The sequence below is a fragment of the Lissotriton vulgaris genome, chromosome 11 (assembly GCF_964263255.1).
Source record: "Lissotriton vulgaris chromosome 11, aLisVul1.2, whole genome shotgun sequence".
In the NCBI taxonomy this organism is placed as follows: domain Eukaryota; kingdom Metazoa; phylum Chordata; class Amphibia; order Caudata; family Salamandridae; genus Lissotriton; species Lissotriton vulgaris.
This window is the reverse complement of record NC_141699.1, coordinates 19,865,804-19,886,691: the sequence shown is the minus strand read 5'-3', so window position 1 is coordinate 19,886,691 and position 20,888 is coordinate 19,865,804.

The following is a 20,888-nucleotide window of genomic DNA, read 5'->3' as shown; positions in this document are numbered from 1 at the left end:
CGGCGGACGTTGGGGTCCTGACTTTGTCTGACCATGCGCCGGTTACTGGCGCGTTTGCGTGGCCGGCGGCCTCCTCCTCTCGGGGGGTGTGGTGCCTTAGGGACACCCTTTTGCACAAGAAAACGGTGGTGAAACGTATTGAAGAGGTCATACTGGACTATCAGACACACAATAGTAATACAACACTTCACTAGCGACACAGTGGGCTGCATTGAAGGCGGTCCTTCGGGGGGAGTTCATCTCCATTTCCTCGGCGGAAAATAGGGAGCGGCAACGGAAGAGGGATGACCTGACTACTCAGGTCCGGGAGCTTGAGCAGGTCCACCGCCGTACGGGTGCTCCAAGGGTTTGGAGACAGTTGAAGGCGGCAAGGAAGCTCCTGTCGGCGCTGGACCTGGATAGAGCGGAATACGCTGCCTTGCGCTTGAAACATGCCTACTACACAGGGGGGGACAGGTGCGGCAAGCTCCTGGCGCATCGGCTTCGGGTCGCGCAACAGCGTAACGTAGTGAAGGAACTCTTGAGTACAGACGGAGTGGCTGTTTCCGGGGACGGGGAGGTGGCGGAAACCTTCTGCAGTTTCTATGAGGCGCTGTACGCTGGGGAGCCCTCCTCGCAGCGGGACACCGAGGAATATCAAGAGTCGGTTCCCCTTCCGGCGCTGGATCCTGTTCAGGCGGAATATCTGGAGCGGGATATTCACGTTGAGGAGGTGATATCCGCTATAGCTAGGTTGAAGCACGGGAAGGCCCCGGGCCCGGACGGTTACACGTCCTTGTTTTATAAGACCTTTTGCCCGGTTGTGGCCCCTGTCTTAACTCGGCTGTTTAACTCTTTCTCCGACCCGGGAGCCATCCCACCGGATCTCCTGAGTGCGACGGTCTCGGTGATTCCGAAACCCGGGAAGGACCGGGCTTTATGCGGCTCGTATAGGCCCATCTCGCTCCTAAATGTCGACCTCAATCTGTACACGGGGATTCTGGCGTCCAGGCTGGCCCTGCACCTCCCCGGTTTGGTTGAGGCGGACCAAGCTGGCTTTGTGCCTGGCAGGCAGACGGTCGATAATACCAAGCGGGTGACGCACGTTTTAGAGAAGGCTTCGCGGATCCCGGGGGAGCGGATGTTGCTGGCGGTGGACGCTGAGAAGGCCTTTGATAGAGTTCATTGGCCGTATCTCGAGCTGGTCCTCAGGAAACTGGGGATTGGTGATAAATTCCGCACAATGGTCTTCAACTGCTACAAGTATCCTTCAGCTTCGGTGCGAGTCAACGGGTGCAGCTCCCGTGATTTTGCAATCGAGCGCGGCACGAGGCAGGGCTGCCCCCTCTCTCCACTCCTCTTTGCTCTCTACATGGAGCCATTCGCCCAGAGGATCCGCCACAATCCGGATGCTATTGGGATCAGGATGGGCCAGTACGTCCACACGGTCAGCCTCTATGCGGACGATGTCCTGCTGACCCTGGACGACCCTAGGAGGTCCTTACCCGCCTGCATCCACGAGTTGGATGCCTTTGCACGTGTGGCTGGCTTTAAAATGAACATGAGCAAGTCGGTGGCTTTAGATGTGTCTTTGGCTGCGGACACTAGGAGGGACCTTCAGCGACTCTTCCCTATGCAGTGGTCATCGTCCCTTGTGCCATACTTAGGGATCCTACTGGCACCCACGTTGTCAGCGATGGTGACGGCCAATTACACTTCTCTCTGTAAAAAGATCAGGGAGAAGCTCGGCCGCTGGAGTAAGGGCCTACTATCCTGGCTGGGAAGGATCGCGGCGGTTAAGATGACGGTATTGCCCCAGATACTATATCTTTTCCGAGCCCTACCTCTCCAGCCTCCGGTGGGCTGGATTAGACAAACGCAGGCCGACATCTCCCGCTTTGTTTGGCAAGGCCGCAAGCCGCGGATGAAGAGGGTTCTCTCCACGCTTGTCCCGGAAGCGGGGGGCCTTGGTATTCCGGACCTCCGTAAGTACTTTCAGGCGGCGCAGCTACGATACCTTGTGGAGTGGAGCAGGTGGGAGTCCGATAAACATTGGCTCTTTCAGGACCAGGCGGTGGCGGGCCGCACCCTACAGGAGGTTCCATTCTTGCGTCGTGCTCACCGCCCCCCCAACCTTTACGCTTCTTTCATTACGCGGGTTCCCTTGAGGGTGTGGGACGCAGTCTGCGAGACCCGGGACCTTCCCACTTTCCCTTCACCATTTACACCGATAGTAGGTAATCCTGACTTCTCCCCGGGGATGGAGCCGGGCGCTTTCTCCCATTGGAGGACTGCGGGCTGCCGGGCGCTCTTTCAGGTCTATGGGCCGGAAGGCGTGGTTCCCTTTCAGCAGCTTCAGCAGGAGTTCAGCCTGACGGAGTTGGATAGGCTACGTTACATGCAGGTCCGACATTGGGCCCTCCAGCCCCAGGTGCGGGACACCGCTGATCGTCAAATTACACCGTATGAGCGGTGGCTGGTGACCCGCACCTCTGATGCTAAATTGATTACTGATCTTTATAAGCATCTACAGCCCCCACCGTTCCACTATTATAACCCGGGGAGGGAACGATGGCATAGAGAACTGGGCAGGACACTCAGCCACAAGGAATGGGACCAGATCGCACACCGGGCAAGACACTTGGCGTACCATACCGGCCTTACGGAGACATTTACCAAGGTGTCCACGTACTGGTACTACACCCCAGAGAGACTGTATGAGATGAATAAGCACATTGATAAGGGGTGCTGGAGAGGTTGTGGGCAGGTGGGGACCCTCTCACATATTCTTTGGGATTGTCCCTTGCTAGCCGCCTATTGGAAGGAGGTTCTGGATGAGGTGGATAAGCACTTTGAAATTGAGCTCCCGCGCTTTCCGACGTATGTATTGCTAGGCCTCCCTAATGGCCTAATGTACCCGCTGAAGTCCCGTAGAGGCAGGCAGATCGCAATTGCGCTGGGGTCTGCGGTCCAGAATATCCTCATCCATTGGCGTATACCACTGTCCCCTCCATCACGGGTTGGTTACATAGACTCTGGCACGTGTTGGGAATGGAGAAACTGTCGCTCACGGTGGCGGGGGAGATAGATCAATTTGATGAGCTGTGGCAACCCTTCCTTGCGCTGTTAACCACCGAATTCAGGGAGCTCTCCTGCCCGAGGTACCTCAGGCTTCTGAGGCTGACGCCGCCGGTGACTCCAGCAGACTAGAATGAGTGGGGGGCGGGTTCTTAGTGAGGGGGGGTGTGGTTCTGGGGCGGGTAGTACTGGTAATGGGCCATTGGACGGGGGGGTTGGGGGGAATTGGGGAGTTGTTTTTTTTCTTTGGGGCGGGGGTTCTAGAGGGGGATGGGCTGTGCTTTTTTGTATCAATTTCATTGCCTTCTTTGATCAGATTTGGGGTGCTGGATATGCGCAGAGTGGAGATATAGATTGCATTTCATTTTTTCATCTGCTGTTACTTCTCCTTTGGCCTAACAAACTGTTCCACGAACACGCTCCTGATACTTCGATTTTTCTCTTACTGTACTGTATGTAACCCTAACCTCCTGTTCCCTCTCCCCGTATTCTTTTGTCTTAATAAAATGCTTTAAACCTAAATGTGTAAATGCGCCCGACATCGCCATAGCCATCCCGGACGCCTACAAGATCATCCGAAAAGACTGCACCAACCAAACAGGAGGAGGCATCGCCATCGTCCATAAGAACACCATCCGCATCACAACCATTCCGACGATAACCTCGCGACTGCCGAACACCTTCACTTCCAGATCCACACCGACCCCAGGACCACACTTAGAGGCACCCTCATCTACAGACCACCAGGAACCCGCACACAATTCAACGAAGACATCACTGACTTCATCAGCCCACATGCCCTCACATCTGAGAACTACATTCTACTGGGAGACCTCAACTTCCACCTGGAAAAGAAAAACGACAGCAACACCAACACCCTTCTGGACAACCTGGCCAATCTCGGAGTAAAACAACTTGTCGACACCCCCACCCACTTAGCCGGACACATGCTCGACCCTATCTTCACCTCCAGCAAACACATCTCCTTCAATCACGCCACAGCTCTCCATTGGATGGACCACAGCTGCGTTCACTTCAACTACAAAAAGTCCACGACCCACAACCTATTCCTCGAAGAAACTGGAACAAAATTACCACTGACCAACTCTTCACATCGCTTAACCAAAACCCTCCCGCCATATCATCGGACCCAAACCAAGCTGCCACCAAACTCACACAATGGATCACCCACAGCGCTGATGAATTAGCACCCTTGAAAAACCACCAGATCAAACAAGGTAGCAAAAAGGCCCCCTGGTTCAACGATGACCTTAAGAAATCCAAGAAGTTATGTCGTACCTTCAAGAAAACCTGGAGAAAAGACCCAACCACTGACAACCTGACCACCTTCAAGGACGCCACCCGCAAACACCACCAATTGATCCGATCCACCAAGAAATCACCATTCAAGGATCGACTCGACAACAACACCCACAACAGCAAGGAACTATTCAACATCGTCAAAGAATTTACCAACCCCACCGCTGGCACCAACGACATCACTCCCTCCCGAGACCTTGTGACTCTTTATCCTCTTTCTTCCACAACAAAATCGCCGACATACATAACAGCTTTGAAAACCAGTCCGAAGAACAGACCACTCCATCCACCCCCAAACCAAAACAGCACTCTCACAACCTTTGCGCCTGGAACCCAATCACTACTGAAGACACCATCCGCCTGATGAACTCCATCCACTCAGGTTCACCAACGGACCCATGTCCCCACCACATCTTCAACAAAGCAGACTCCATCATCGCACCACATCTCCGCGATGTCATCAACTGTTCCCTCAACTCCGCTACCTTCCCAGAAAGCTGGAAACATGCCGAACTCAGCGCCCTTCTGAAGAAACCCACAGCAGACCCCTCTGAACTTAAGAACTATCGCCCCATCTTGTTGCGTTCTAATCTAGGACCATGATCGATACTGTGACCTTATGCCCCTATACGGCTATAAATCCATTTATTCCCTATATTGGCATAACCGATCAAATGCAATATTCAGAAACTCGTCTCTGGCCTCACACGAACAGAGCCACATTTCAGAATAGCTTCCTCTGCCACTTCCTTTGCAGCTAATTAGTGCAATGACATAGCAGAAGTTACTATCTAAGATTCCTAGATTAACACTCGGAGTTCTTCAACAAGATAAAAACTCAGTAACCTGGGAAAGCTCCGCTTGCTATGTTTTGATTAGTAATAGAACTCTAATGAGCACTGATAGACGATCACTTCCTAGTGACATCTTTATTGACGTCTTATGTCCAAAAACGTACGTCAAACAAGACACCTTTCAGGTATAAATATTACCAACGTTGCCTTAAGCAAGCGCTGTCTCGCTGAAGCTATCGCTGTCTCGCTGACCATCGCTGACTATCGCTACTGCTATCGCTGCTAACGAGCAAACGATGGTTTGGTGCACATAGGAGCTGAACAGCTGTCCCCCTGCAAGAGCCCAGCAGATGCAAGCTGCCCGCGGACGCTGCCCTCCTCCTCCTCTTTGACGCGCTGAGAGAGACGCTGTCTTTTCTCCTGCCGAGAAAATCCAGCTCCGGCGTTTCCAGCCCACTCTTGCGAGTGACTGGGATATCGAGTTCCCTGAAGGAGATACCAGACCTCCATCATTCTATTCAGAGGTATGGTGTTGACTAAACCCTTAGAGAGAATTCTTGAAGCAAAACTTGGCAAAACCAACTTAACTGAAGCTACTTACTTACTCCCCTCCCAAGTATTAGGCTTAGGTCAGGTACACTGGGGTAGGCGTAGTTAGAAGCACCAGTTGAGTATTTTAGCCTAATGTATATATGAATGTATATATGTTTTATTCATTTTAAACCATTGTATGGCTAAGAAACCATATCAATGCTTTTACAGTATTATTTCGCAATACTCATTTTACTGTACGTACTTTTTATAATAACAAGTCTTGCAATTGTGGCAATTCATTTCTCTTGTACGAGAAGAAAGACTGTTCAATAAATGTTACCCTTTATTGAAAATGCCCGTCTCTCTATTCTCTACATATTATGAAAGTAATCTGCACAACAACTGACTGAGTAAAATAACTGTCTATTGTTCACACGACTCTAGAGATTGACTCTTATCTGAGGAGCAAAGTTGTCATGTTGCACGGTTGTTGGAAAACTGAATCCCTTCTTGTCTGTACCAGGGAAGCTGATCACTTCCTATTCAGTCAAGAAAGTTTCCAGTGACCTCTGAGCTAGTTGGTAACAAACCCAATTAAGTTTAGCATAGTCAGTAGAGGCCTGGAAGATCCGCACTTCTACGTCGATACTACTGTTTATGTTATTCCAATGCGCAGGGCCTATTGGGAAAATAGGAAACGTTTGGTAAGGCGATAAACTAACACAAGACGTTAGAGTAACTCAGTCGTGCATATTTCACACAGACCCCTTTCTCCTGTAAATACTCCAATAGACGTCTGGAGTGGGTGAAAGGTTAAAATCCGCCCGAACTCAGTAGGAAGAGATTCCTATGTAAAGCTCTGGTTTATTCAACGTTGAAGGATACAGTGTTCCAAAATATTGTGCACCTATTCTTTGTCTCCTTGGAGACCTGCTCTGCAAAACCTGCATTTATAAAATGTCAGTAGAAAACAACGGAACTGATCCCGCAGCAGATGCGTCTCAGCAGGGTCCCGACGGGACTACTGAACCGGGTGCAATAATCATCCCGGCACATTTAAGAAAATCTATAACGTTAAAACTTATAGAAAATGGACTGACCACACAAGGTGGCACAGTCGTCTTCGTGATAGAGGCACACGAATATCGGCAGACAGAGGTATTCTATTCATGGATAAAATTTCCAGCGGCAAACGCCGCAACACACGAGTTCCACTACTATGCAGTAGGAGTTCCACCGGATGAATACGCTCCTTTCGAGGAGATTGAAATCCCATTAAAATACCAAGAACATTTACTTTGGTTTAAAGGCGCCCTAAAACACAATGATCATATTACCAGGCTCGGTCCACTAGGTAGACCAGGAGCAACGTGGCCGGTTCTAGCCAGCTACACACCACATCCGGACATTGATAAAATGTCTAGAGAAGAACTTTTAGCACAGCTAAAAACATTAATTAAAATACATAGGCAATTAGTCCAATATGTAATGCGGACTGTAACAGTCCAACCAGCTGTTAATGTACCACAGCTGACCCCTCATCAGGGGAACACCAATAAAATTGCACCACAGAACATACAGTCAAGTCTTGGTAAAATACCCATAAAACGGGAACAAATTCCTTTCTGGTTAGCGCAGAAAATTACTCAAATAGAGGCAGTATTTCCGAATACTACCCCTATTGAGAAACACAGGATCTTGACCATCTGCCTTCCTATGGGGGTCGACCACACGTGGAGGACTGTGACACTTGGGGTACAGTCTTTGCTTCCATTTACACAAAAACACACGGTGTTCCGTCTATGGCGGTAATACCAGATGTACTAACACAGATTCAAAATGAATACGGTCCAGAACCTGCTTTAACTCTTGGTATGAAATTACTGAAAGACTTCAAGCAGGTCTCGGCTATATTATTAGCCAACATAAAAGGAGAAGCAGCATCTGTGGCGATCCGCCAGAAGTTGAGGGAAACAGATATAACAGATCAACCAATTGAGCTTGCCAGAAACATAGAAAAATGCTATGAAGAATTAGGTAGAGACAGCTTGGGTGGAAAACCAGTAAAGCACCAACTGCTCGAAAATCCAAAAAAATTATTTATTAAAAATAATTCTAACACTCCTAAAAAGAGCTGGGATGGAAATAAACAATCCACTCCCAAGGAAAAAGTTTTCCAGTCCAGAGGAAGGTCTCCTCGGCGGAGGGAAAGAACTCCGACTCGAGAACACCAGTTTCCCCAGAGGGAGCCCTCTGAGAAAAGATATACCCTTAGAAATAGGGATAATTTGAAGAAACCTGATAGATATCAAAGTATTGATACACGTCCCTCTCGATCTTTTTTGCAGAAATCGGAAAGAAGAGGACGGTCAGACCCAGGAGAGCACACCAAGTCCAAAGACAAGGAACCTGCTCAGAGTAAAAAATCTCAATTTCCAAAAAAGAAGGTAGCCAGTATTAGAGTGATCAACCATGCCGAGAATACTGAGGACAAAGTTGAAAAACGGGGAGTGGGCACAGACAATGCTAGACAGTGCAGCAGAAATCAGTATAGCCCGCAAGATCTTGATGAGTCATCTGGAGACAGTGGACACGAATTATTACATTCAGGTTGAAACTGCCGACACCAGACTTAGCGAGCCCCATAAGATATACGGAATAACATTGCGTATAGAGGGTGATAAGACTAGGAAAATAAGGGGTCTATTTTGGGATAAAATCTCAAAAGGCTATGATATTCTGTTAGCTGAAAAAGATTGGCCCCCAGAGTTTGTCAGGGAGTGCCCTCGTGGCGAAGAAATGATTATGCCTGCCTTCTCGAATCACATTCCGATTCACAAAAAATATACTTATGCAAGGAAATGGGCAGTAGCCCAGGCACCGGCATTATATAAAAATCATGTAGGATGGGATGAGGACTCTCCTCCTCAGAAAATCCAATTAAAAAGTCAACCAACTGCACAAAGGCAGTATCCCATTAAGCAAGAAGCTAAAAAACAAGTCAGGGAGATTTTAGATCAACTTGAATACCAGGGGGTGATTGAAACATGCACCTCTCAAATGTCTCCAAGCCAGACAATTCATTTCGTCTAGTTTTGGACTACAGACACCTTAATGCATGTTGCAAAACATTTGCAGTACAAAATTCGCATAGTGCTGCACTAATGAATAACATAGTTAGGAAAAAAATTAAAACGACATTAGACATTTCTAATGGTTTCTTTTGTCAAAACATTGCACCAGAAAGCAGGTACTTGACCGCTTTCTCCGTAATGGGGTCTCAGAAAAATTTCTGTAGGCTCCCACAGGGGTTCAAGAACAGCCCAGGACTATTCTCAGCTAGAGTAACAGAGTTACTACAAATATATGATGATGAGGCATTATCTTACGTAGATGATATCTATCTCACAGACGACGACTTGGACACTCACTTGAAAAGAGTGAACACCATAATACTTGGGTTCGCTGCAGAAGGTTACAAATTCAACTTTAAAAAGTCCCGAATTGCCCATCTGACAGTATTATTTTTAGGATACGAATTATCAAGTGAAGGAAAAAGCCTAGTGGACAACTTCTTAGAGAAGTGCGCTGTACTCCAAGCTCCAAAAACGCTGAAGAACTTACAATCGATTCTAGGCTTTCTGAATTTCGGAAGAACTTACATTCTAAATTACGCAGAGAGGGTTAAACCTCTCTACGAACTAATTAAACCTGATTTTAAACAAATCACTTGGACTCAAAAACACACAGAAATTTTGAGATCACTGCAAACAGACATGTTAGCAAAAACAAAATTAGATACACGTGACAACACACGCGATCTTGTAATCCGAGTCATCCCAGGAAGATGCGGATTCACGTACCTGACCTCTAATGAGGGAGAAAAGGTACCAATTTCAATTAAATCTCACTTGTACACACAAGCAGAAAAACATTCAGTCACACAGAAAATACTGTGAGAGCAGTGCAAATTGCATTAACAAATGAACTAGAATTAGCACATGGTAAAAGGATTAATATCCTCACAGCGGAATCCGCCTTCGAGGCGCTATTCAGCCCAGTAAACATGCCTACAGTGTCACTGGATCCGAAATGGATACAATATGTAGATTCTCTAGGAGGGAAGATGTGAAATACTATTTTGCCCCGCAATTCAAAAAGCTGAATGATTTCGAATATGAAGAAGAATATCTTCTGCCTCTCCCACAGTACGCCTGTATAATCTATACAGATAGATTTGTACAGCATTTCAACGTAGAGAACAAATCCTATGATGTAGCCTGTGCGATTGTTAAAGGTCGTTGGCTGTGCGGTAAATTCAGATCGAAAATAACAAAAACTGAATCAGTAAGAAACTGTTCGGCTCAGAGAGCTGAAATCAGATCTTTAAAGATGGCGCTCGAAAATGCAGAACGTTAATTCCCGACACTTATCGTGTGCGATTCTCATTTTTGCGTCAACTTTTACAACAATAAGTTGCAGAGCTGGATTGAAAACGATTACAAAGATGGCACAGGTGCCACAATAAAGCATAAATTGCTCTGGAAGCAGGTAGCTCTTTTTCAGAAAGAACTACAAAAGACTCACGTGATGCACGCACAGAGTCTTCAACGTGATGGCGTTCACGTTGCAGGGAATTCATTGGCTAACACAGCCACAGCGGAAGCAACTGAACCGGCTTCCGTAGCCACAAAAAAGCATGCAGAAAAATACATAGACGGGGAAACCATGCTGGCAGTAAAAACAACCGTAAAAGGCGACTGTGCAGCACTACCCGTGAACTAAACACTCAATTATGCATACGTAATCGATACAAACTCCGTTCCTTTTGCTCAAATCCCTGGAGTGGGGGATAGGGTAATTCCAAACAGGAACCGAAGAGGTTTCCTATTACAGGAAGCACATATGGGATTGGGTCTGAGACACCAAACAATCAGGGACTCTCTGAGAGAATTGGAATCAGAGTACTGGTGGCCGGAAATGAGTGAAGGTATTCATGAATTTGCAAAAAACTGTGAAGACTGCAACAGAGATCGCAGTGGAGAACCGGCCAGTGTAGTGTCAGAAGCCCTAATAGAAAGCATAAGGCCATCTATCCGCGCAATCAAAAAAGAGAAACGCGTCCCATTATTAATCATTAAGGCTAAACTCACTTAAAAAATGTGGCCTCCAGCGCTCGGCTGACGCCAGAACGGTTATAAAAGATCTGCGAGTCTTTATCGGCACATACGCAATTGCCATGTTCCATTCTGACCAGGGTCCTGCTTTCAGCTCTCGAGCTTATAAGGAGGCCATGGCCAGCATGGGAGTTGGGTTGCGGTATTCTTGTCCATCACACCCCGAAGGGAACAGTGTGGTAGAAAGAAAAAACCGGGACATAAAGCAATCTATAACAGCGAAGGTATTAGGTTCAGGCGCTGGGTGGGTCAAACATTTAATAAGTGTCCAAATCAGTCTTAATAATTTGCCAAGAAATTCTCTAAAAGGTTTCAGCCCATACGAACTATTGTTCGGAACTAGAATGCGAGTTCAGGACCTAGATAGTCAGGTATCAGTGGTACAAGATAAGAAAACAGACTTTGACATCAAAGATCGTTTGGCTGTTTTACAGGACTTGAACGAAACAAGAAAATCCTTAAGCAACATAAAGTTAAAGCAACAGCCAGCTACCACTGACGAGGCACCACCAGCAACAGCCCCAGCAAAGCCTGTCTGGATTCCAAAGATTGGGGATCTAGTCAGAAAAAAAAATAGCGGTGAAGAAGGAATTTGGGCCTTCTTACAGAAAAGCAGTACCTGTCTTGGCAGTCACCGGAACAAGATCAGTAGTACTACTGCCCCTTGCTGGTAAAAAGGAGAACAGAGTTGTATCAATCGACCTGGTAAAACCACAAGCATGTGGCCTGTAATCAACAGTAGGCCCAGTGGACTCCCAAGAAACAACAGAATACCCAAACTTGCAACAATCCAAGAGGTTCAAACTGAAAGACTAATCACATTCGATCAGCCTCCAGTGCACAGAGAAGGACTATGCAATAATGCCATGGAACTCGTGCCTCTTGAGATTGAAACAGTTCGTCAAGAAACACCAGTCTACAATGATGTGGCATCAGAATGTGCTACCGAAAGACAAATTGAAAGAACAATCCCAACAATTGACAGAAATGCCTCTGGCTACTTCATCAACTTCGATAAATTTTCCGAGGATCAAAGCAACCCCGAAGTGATGCAAGAAACAAAAAAGACTTTTAAAGAAAAATCAACGGAACTCTTTCATCAACTGAAGGAAATCTACCTTATTTCCCCATGGTTAGAGTTTTTGGTTCGGTCTAGGTGTATTTTTCCTCCTGCTTTGGCTCATCATGGTACTTTGTTTGGGAAAATTCATTGAGGGAAAATATAGTACAATGGACACAGCAAGTCAGAACATCAACCAAGTCCTCAAAAAACACAGATCATCCCACGTGAAGAAAAGAGAACTGTCAACAGTAAATGTCACAGCCATTCCAATACCCGGTGGGGTAGTATGGGAGAAAACTGACTATGAGATCTATGGTACGGTCGAGATCCTGAAGTATCCTCATCAACTGAAGGTTTCCTTAAGTGACTTTGTAAAACCTAGTACATTCTCTGATGATTGGGATTTTGACAGTATTAATAACATGATGTCTGATTTAGTAATGTCTGCTAGATTCACAGATCATGATTATTTACAAGGTTCGTCTAGTTATGAACAGATGTTCTGTTTTACACATTATGGCGATCATTATTTGCATAAATCTGCACAGCCTAGAAATGTTTTTAAGTATAACCAATGGGAACATTGTGCTACACCACCTAAAAGCAGTTCTAGAACATTCTTTGAGAAATTCAAGTACTTCTCAGGGTTTAACACCAGTGATGCAGAAACGTTTTATTATAAACTGTTAGATAAAACAGGATTGAAAACAATGCTGACAAATACTAAATTGATATATTCAGAAGCATTTTATGAAAAAATGATGACATTTGGTTTTGATTATTGGAAAAATAACATTGAAACAAAAACCATCTGGGGTACGAAAGATTGGCAGGTACAAGGCCTAGAAGCACTTTTTCGAGCCTGCATGATCCCAGAACAAATGATGTTTTTAAATGACACAATTTATCAAACATCCTGTCTTGGCCTAGCTAAGATCAAAGACCTACACAAACCGTCTATTCCAAAGCCAATACCTGAGAATGCAACAACGGATATTGAGATAGACGTAACTAAAATTTTACATTTTAACAGAACACATCCTGATTGGAAAAAGTGGTTAATCTGGCCTACTGACACAAGCAACTGTCAAGATAGATTCCTGAATAAAACACAGGGGTTAACAATGACCAGACAAGACCCTAGAGACTCCCAGAGACAACATCCAGGGATAGTAACAACATACAGTGTAGGGAAACTCTGCCTCGAATGGCTAGGATCATCCACACTGGCTGAAATTAAGCAACATTTGTCTTTACTTAAAGATGGTGCTGATTTGCGCGATTTTATTATGGGACCAGGCAAACAGCGTCAAAAGCGTTTCATAGCGACCAGTATCTATGCGGTATACAACGAGGCTTGGAAAGTCACACAAATTGAAACAGCTGAAAAAATACGAGAAATTGATCGTATTAATTTGGAAAAATCAATTTCTGTAGTGGACAATGGGTTAATGACTCTGTCCTCCAGAATATATTCGTTGGACAATATTGTATCCTCTGCCTTTGATATACTAGACAGGGACTTGCTAATGTTACAGCATGGCCAGTCGCAATTACGTTCTATTGTACAGTTAGGCTGGACGCTGCAAAATCTTCATTCAGGCTATGTGCCTTGGTGTTTAATCAACACAACGTCATTATTTTCCATCTTTAACCTTACTGATAAACAAATCAGATTGGCACAGAAAGGAGCAGACTATACAATCCTGAGCATCGAAAAACTTGAGAGATTACCATTGACAATGTCAGAAAGTCCTGTCATTGAATGGATACTACACGGAATTATCACAATTCCGATAACAACTTTCCGATTTAAAAAATGCCTTGAATACATACCTACTGGCCAGTATGAACAATTGGGTAAAGGATATGTTAAGTCAGCATGGAAATTACCATACACACATTCATGCTATAGTGACAGCAACAAAAATGTATTTCTTAGTGGTGAAAACTGTAAACGTTCACTAAGCGGTAGACTTTTGTGCCAGGGTATTAATTTACACGGAGCCTGTGAAGGTAATTCTAACAATCTTTCATGCCACCAGCTTGTCACACCTGCAACGCAGATAGAGCCTTTCCTTATGCAACTCGCGAATGGGAGTTACATTCTAAGAACGTATCACAGATGTTGTGACCTATTGCCAGGGAAAGCGTATTTCGTAAGCGTAACTTCCATGGTCAAATGCTGTATGCAAGCATTGTTTCCGAGTGGCCCTGGAGACATGGAGACTCCCATCTGGCCTCGTCTGCATTTCTCTTCTATACGAATTGATACTTTAAGCAAAATGATGTCTGTGCTTTTGCAGACAACAGTGCCCATCACGTCATCAAAAGAGACGTATGATCTCCTAGTTGCAAGGACAGCTACGGAGGTTCATGACCTTTTATCAACAAATTGCCCCGTGCATTTCGTAGAAATGCTTAGCCAACTCCCTAACATGTCTAGTGCCACAGGCATCCCAGGCATATTTAAGACGATTTTTACGGGACTGCTTACACCATTTAAAGCAATTCTGGGAATCGTTCCCAATTTTGTCCATTCATTCTTTGGCGGCATACCCCTATTTTTGGGACTTGTAGCAGGCATTTCATTTTTGGCCCTCCTGCTCCGATATGGCAAGCCACAGCTCAGACATGACTCCTATGGGAATGGAAGAAACAATCCTAGCAATCCGCTACCGGGACAGAATAACTAGAGTCCTTGGATTGGCCAGGCTGAGAGATCTAAACATGACCTGGTTCCTTTCATTCAGACCGATATGGCAAAACTGCATCTTACCTGTACTACGATGTATGCTATGCGGAGATGAGTGCGTGTTGGACATCTGTCTTGCACTTCCATCAGCAGTACCAATGGATATCGATACTTTGCTAAGTCCGATAACGGCTCACGCATTGTGTTGTCCCGAGCGGCTATCAATCCTGATGACGCCATTCGTTGGATCTCCTGTACTACGACTAGGTGGTAACAGTGGAGTGAGTGACAAAAGCAACATCATCCAGGTACGACCTTCTGTGAACATTGCTGATCCACACTTTGATGACAGCAATCATTCTCACACCTGCCAAGTTACAGTACTATCGAATTTGGTCGAACTGTCACCTGATTTTGTAGACCAATTCTTTGAGAGCCTGTCTGATATGATGTTCTCACCCGAACAGAAACAATAACTTTATAGAAGCATTCCGACACACAGCGTTCCCATGAACTCTGAATTCGGCCTTCAGTTTTGAACAACAAAAACTGCTAAAAGCGTTGGAACTCTATTTTCCCCGTTCTACAAGAATTCTTTTGAATTGAACACTTTTTAATATTCACCTTCTTTGGCACGAAAAATTCTTTGCTTAAAGTAGAACTATTCATAGAGAACGGAAGCTTATACTTCTATTTTTAGACAAATCTAGAGACATAATAACTTTACACCAGCCTCTAGCACATTTTACTGTAATGCATTTATATGTGATGAAATTATCTCGCCTTTCCTTTCTGTATTCAGAGATATTTCATGTGTAATTCTTTTTGCAAAATCATTCATTGATTGCATATGCTATAATTTGAATGATTTCTATGCTTCAAAAACGTACAGTACCTGTATTTTCACGTATTTCAAATAAGCCTATTTCAAATGCATATATGTATTTTGGGGCGGGCAATGTTATACATGCATCTTATTGCTCTAGTTTTAGTAATTTGATGGATATGAATTCGTGGAGTGGGTGTTGCGTTCTAATCTAGGACCCTGATCGATACTGTGACCTTATGCCCCTATACGGCTATAAATCCATTTATTCCCTATATTGGCATAACCGATCAAATGCAATATTCAGAAACTCGTCTCTGGCCTCACACGAACAGAGCCACATTTCAGAATCGCTTCCTCTGCCACTTCCTTTGCAGCTAATTAGTGCAATGACATAGCAGAAGTTACTATCTAAGATTCCCAGATTAACACTCTGAGTTCTTCAACAAGATAAAAACTCAGCAACCTGGGAAAGTCCCGCTTGCTATGTTTTGATTAGTAATAGAACTCTAATGAGCACTGATAGACGATCACTTCCTAGTGACATCTTTATTGACGTCTTATGTCCAGAAACTTAGGTCAAACAAGGCACCTTTCAGGTATAAATATTACCAACATTGCCTTAAGCAAGCGCTGTCTCGCTGAAGCTATCGCTGTCTCGCTGACCATCGCTGACTATCGCTACTGCTATCGCTGCTAACGAGTGAACGATGGTTTGGTGCACATAGGAGCTAAACAGCTGTCCCCCTGCAAGAGCCCAGCAGATGCAAGCTGCCCGCGGACGCTGCCATCCTCCTCCTCTTTGACGCGCTGAGAGAGAGACGCTGTTTTTTCTCCTGCCGAGAAAATCCAGCTCTGGCGTTTCCAGCCCACTCTTGCGAGTGACTGGGATATCGAGTTCCCTGAAGGAGATACCAGACCTCCATCATTCTATTCCAGAGGTATGGTGTTGACTAAACCCTTAGAGAGAATTCTTGAAGCAAACCTTGGCAAAACCAACTTAACTAAAGCTACTTACTTACTCCCCTCCCAAGTATTAGGCTTAGGTCAGGTACACTGGGGTAGGCGTAGTTAGAAGCACCAGTTGAGGATTTTAGCCTAATGTATATATGAATGTATATATGTTTTATTCTTTTTAAACCATTGTATGGCTAAGAAACCATATCAATGTTTTTACAGTATTATTTCGCAATACTCATTTTACTGTACGTACTTTTCATAATAACAAGTCTTGCAATTGTGACAATTCATTTCTCTTGCACGAGAAGAAAGACTGTTCAATAAATGTTACCCTTTATTGAAAACGCCCGTCTCTCTATTCTCTACATATTGTGAAAGTAATCTGCACAACAACTGACTGAGTAAAATAACTGTCTATTGTTCACACGACTCTAGAGATTGACTCTTATCTGAGGAGCAAAGTTGTCATGTTGCACGGTTGTTGGAAAACTGAATCCCTTCTTGTCTGTACCAGGGAAGCTGATCACTTCCTATTCAGTCAAGAAAGTTTCCAGTGACCTCTGAGCTAGTTGGTAAAAAAAACAATTAAGTTTAGCATAGTCAGTAGAGGCCTTGAAGATCCGCACTTCTACGTCGATACTACTGTTTATGTTATTCCAATGCGCAGGGCCTATTGGGAAAATAGGAACTACACTACAATCTCACTCCTCCCATTCCCTGCTAAAGTCATTGAGAAAGCCGTCAATAGTCAGCTCGCCGTCTTCCTTGAATCCAACAACTCCCTCGACCCCTCACAGTCCGGCTTCCGAGCCAAACACAGCACCGAAACCGCCCTCATCACTGCTACAGACGACATCCGAACGCTACTGGACAACGGAGAAAAATTTGCCCTCATCCTACTTGACCTCTCCGCCGCCTTCGACACAGTCTGTCATAGCACCCTCATACATCGCCTCAGAAACGTCGGAATACAAGGAAAAGCTTTGGACTGGATCATCTCCTTCCTCGCCGGAAGAACCCAGAGAGTCCGCCTCCCCCCATTCAAATCAGACACCACCGAAGTCATCTGCGGCGTACCACAAGGATCATCACTCAGTCCCACCCTCTTCAACGTGTACATGAGTCCCCTCGCATCCATCGCGCGACAACACAACCTCAACATCATCTCCTACGCAGACGACACCCAACTGATCCTCTCCCTCACCAAAGACCCAAACACCGCCAAAACCAATCTACACAAAGGAATGAAAGAAGTAGCCGAATGGATGAAGAACAGCCGTTTAAAACTAAACTCGGACATCCTCATTTTAGGATCATCCCCCTCTGCCTGGGACGACTCATGGTGGCCACCAGCCCTGGGTACAGCACCCATACCTACAGATCACGCACGTAACCTGGGCTTCATCCTTGACTCCTCCCTCTCGATGACCAGACAAGTCAACGCCGTCTCATCTTCATGCTTCAACATCCTACGCATGCTCAAAAAAATCTTCCATTGGATCCCCACCGAAACAAGAAAGACAGTCACCCACGCACTGATCACTAGCCGACTGGATTATGGAAATACCCTTTACACCGGAACCACAGCCAAACTACAGAAAAAACTCCAACGCATCCAAAACGCCTCAGCCAGACTCATACTGGACATCCCCCGTCAAGCTCACATTTTCGGTCACCTGAAAGACCTCCACTGGCTCCCCGTCAACAAGAGAATATCGTTCCGTCTCCTCACCCACGCACACAAGGCCCTCTACGACCTAGGACCCGAATGCCTCAACACACAACTGTCCTTCTACACACCCGCCCGCCAACTACGATCATCCAATCAAGCCCTCGCCGCAATTCCGCGCATCCATAGATTCACCATGGGAGGGAGATCCTTCTCCTACTTAGCGGCCAAAACCTGGAATTCTCTCCCCACCCACCTCCGCCTTACACAGAACCACCTCTCCTTCAGAAAGCAGCTAAAAACCTGGCTTTTCGATAAGTAATGCACCCACCCTCCCTCAAGCGCCTTGAGACCCTCTGGGTGAGTAGTGCGCTATACAAATTCCTGAACTTGAACATGAAGAAAATTTGCAACAAGGACACATGTGATAATTCATCTATCCTGGCTCAATTGGTCACAAAGAGGCTATATTTTGAAATATCTTACATGGTGAAGATACATGCTGCAGGAATTGTTGTGAGCCTATCAATTTTCAGATGATTATATTGATGGTCAGATACCTCTGGTGGTTAGTGCAATTCTGTAAGAGTACTGTGTTTTGTCCAGATTTGACAAATAAAGTACAATAGATGATTAATCTGTCCCTGATGCAAAGCACATGATGTATCATGCAGATTACAGATTTGTATTTTATGTAGATAGGCCCATGGGTTACTGCTTTTGACACTGAGTTGCAATGGTTACCTCCAGTTGTTCATAAATTGTAATTGTTCTATTATAGCACATTGGGCTATAAACATGCATCATGGAACTGCATGAAATATGTATTGCTTTTTTCTCAGTCTGGTTGGAATTCTAAGTCTTCGAAGAAGGGTTCCTTTTGGTAGTAGTAAAGTCATGTTAGAACAGAGAACGCCAATCGATTTTTTAAGTTTTACATTCTGCCTTTATGTTCTTCAGGCCATGCAGGCTTCTCATATAATCTCTACAAGAAAGAATGACATGTGGCCATGTCTCAATATCTAATCTAGCATTTCCTGTAAATTGATTTACACAATTGTGACACCTCACACTGAGATGCATAGCTCTATAAAAATATTAATTAGAAAATAAATCAGCATGCACCATTTAAATAGTTCTTTGTGAAATGACTCATGGACACAGGTACATTTGGCATTCTTACAGTGCATGCACATCTCTTACATAGATGGGTTGAACAACCTCAAAATCCATCTTCCCTCCATGTCATTGACATCTACCCGATAGACTTCAGATAGCTCCCATTCAGGGTAATATATGAACAAAAGAAGGGCTGATGGCCCTTTAAGTCATGTCTTTTCTTGGACCCAGCTGGAAGTGAAAATAGGAAATCTCTCTTGTCGTCTGCTGCACCAAATAGAAATTAGACAACGTGTGCTGCACTGCTGAATTGTGTCTTGATGTCAGAAAATCACACCTGGACAACTTCAGCATATTTAACTGGATCTGGCTCAGAAATACTTGCCAGAACTGGGATCTCGCAGGATTCTTCTCATTTCCTGCATAGCTCGCCAAGACATGTCACACGCTAGCACTCAACAGAAACATCATACAGAGATGTGGTGCAGCGGCCAGAGCAGTTGACTCTGGTGGACAGGGCTCAAGGTTCATCTCCCGGCGCCAGAGGCAGCTCAGCTCAGCATCATGTGACTCTGGGCAATAGCTCACTTAATCTCACCAACAGCGCCTTGAAACCCTTAAGGGGGTGATACGTTCGCGCTTTACAAGTAGGAATTATTATCATCATACGGATCTCCTGATGTTCATCCAACAAGACTAAAGTAAATCATATATTTGACCATCGAGGCGCGCAGCAGCACTCACCACCGAGAATCTTGAGTCCTGACACACACCTCTCACTCCCTCTATGCAGTCCTCCAAAAAATGAGCTTATTTACTCATTTACAAGGTGGGAGGGGCACTGATCACCCCTCCAATCCTGAAATATAAATACAAAATTATACACCCACAGATCAATGTATAAGACATACCACCTAACAAAGAACAGAACCAGAACACAATGCCCATCTCCAGTGGAAATAGACAGTCATCCCTTCTGCACTTTTTTTCATGCTGATCATCTCTGCAATATCAAAATGTTTAAACTAAATTGTACGAAGCCCATGATGTAAAGAGGAAAACAAAATAAAGGATGAGTAGGATGCTTGACTCACTGACAGCATCTGGCAATTTCTCAGCAACATTCCCAGTCCTTTGTTTTTCTTGATCTCTGTGCCACCTCAGTCAGGAATCAGCCACATGTAAATCAGCCTTGGTGCTGATCCAATGGGAACAGTTCTGCCCAAACTGCCAGACCAGATCCCCGCTGAACCAGACACAAGCATCCCAGGACCAGTTTTGACCTAGTCAGGCCTCATCACCGATAGCACTCGATTCCAGTGGCACAGTGAGCACAGGACCAACATCTGGCATTCCCTTTGAAAGCATAAACGTGTTGCTGCAATGCTTCAATGTAATGTCAGTCACTGGGCACACTCCAGTGCAATGTTGTTTTGCCCACTATGCCACCGTAGATTGGAACCAGGCATCTTCAAATCAGCCCAGGTCCTGCCCCAACCGGAACAGTTTACCCAAAACTGCCAAGCTAGGTCTCTTCCGAATGGGAATACAAGCGCCCAATACCATTTTTGGCCTAGTTAGGCCTAGAGAAGTATAGGCTGAGTCCTGTTGCACAGTGAGCACGGTTATCATGTCTCAACATACACATCACACTAAGGCCCTATTAGGAGTCTG